General features: G+C 46.5%; 1 non-coding gene across 1 annotated transcript; it reads right to left on the minus strand.

Moving 5' to 3' along the window:
- Positions 1–502: 502 nt before the first annotated feature.
- LOC114814437 lies at positions 503–640 on the minus strand. The gene has a single exon (XR_003762235.1). It is a non-coding gene; the product is annotated as a small nucleolar RNA SNORA7 (small nucleolar RNA).
- Positions 641–1,451: the final 811 nt, after the last annotated feature.

The raw sequence follows: 1,451 nt of genomic DNA on the forward strand, positions 1-1,451 counted from the left end.
TACAGCAGAGTCGGCAGACACGTCCCCTGCCCACGACAAGCTTATAGTCTAGAAGGGGAGGCAGATATTAATAAAAAATAAATAATCTCTAATAATGTAATTTATAGATAAGCGCTGTGGGAGAGAAGTTGGGGCAAATATCAAATGCCCAAATGGTCACGGAACCAAGTGTGAGATGACAGAGAAGGGAGAGGGAGTCGGGGAAAAGAGGGCTTAGTCAGGTACGGCCTCTTGGAGGAGACGCGACCCTAATAAGGCTGATCTACCGGATCACGTCTTGTCTTACGCTGTCGATTCATCTCCGACCCACCCTGACGCCATGGACGTACCTCTCCGAGAACGCCCCACCTCCATCTGCGATCGTTCTGGTAATGTATCCGTAGGTTTTTCTTGGTAAAAATATGGAAGTGGTTTACCATTGTCTCCTTCCACGCAGTAAACCCGAGTCTCCGCCCTCGACTCCCGCTCCCATGCCCCTGCTGCCGGGCACAGGTGAGTTTTGACTTGTAGCGGATGGCCTTCCACGCGCTAGCCGCTGCCCAAGCTAGGAATGGAATGGATATGCCTCTGCTCGATTCTCCCTCTCGTAGTCGAGACTGGTAGGGTACTGGAAACTCTCCAGGTGCAACCCTGAGAGATACCAAATAACATCAGAGGTTAAGAAAAAGAACACTAGCTAGCCATCAAAATAAGAGGATGCTAAAGGAAAAGTGGCTAACATTTCCTAAAGGAAACGCTAAAGGTCAGCTTAAAAGCGGAAAAGCATGGATTTCCTTCTTCTAAGTATATAGCAGAATGTTAAAATCTATTAGGATGAATCGAATCGAGTTGAAATCCATCAATCAGTGGTATTTATTGAATGCTTACAGTATGTTGTGAACTGTTCTAAGCTCTCGGGAGAGTACAATAGCAAAGGGTTAGTAGATGATGATGATGATGATGGTATTCAAGCGCTTACTATGTTCAAAACACTTTCTAAGTGCTGGGGATGGGGGGAGGAATACAAGTTGATCAGGTGGTCCCAAGTGGGCTCACAGTCTTTATCCCCATTTTACAGATGAGGGAACGGAAGCACAGAGAAGTTAAGTAACTTGCCCAAAGTCACACAGCTGACAGATGGCAGAGCGGGATTAGAACCCATGACCTCTGACTCCCAAGCCCGGGCTCTTTCCACTGAGCCATGCTGCTTTTCTAGTTATGATCCTTGGCCTCAAGGAGCTTCTACCCTAGTAGATAATTCCGAGTTTTCCTTAAAATCCCCTGTCAGTCAGTAGGTCCATCGTATTTGTTGAGCAATTACCATGAGCAGAGCACCGTACTGTTTGGGAGAGTACTATATAACAATAAAATAATAATGTTGGCATTTGTTAAGCACTTACTATGAGCAGAGCACTGTTCTAAGCGCTGGGGTAGATGCAGGTAATCAGGTTGTCCCACGTGGGGCTCACAGT

The sequence above is a fragment of the Ornithorhynchus anatinus genome, chromosome 9 (assembly GCF_004115215.2).
Source record: "Ornithorhynchus anatinus isolate Pmale09 chromosome 9, mOrnAna1.pri.v4, whole genome shotgun sequence".
In the NCBI taxonomy this organism is placed as follows: Eukaryota; Metazoa; Chordata; class Mammalia; order Monotremata; family Ornithorhynchidae; genus Ornithorhynchus; species Ornithorhynchus anatinus.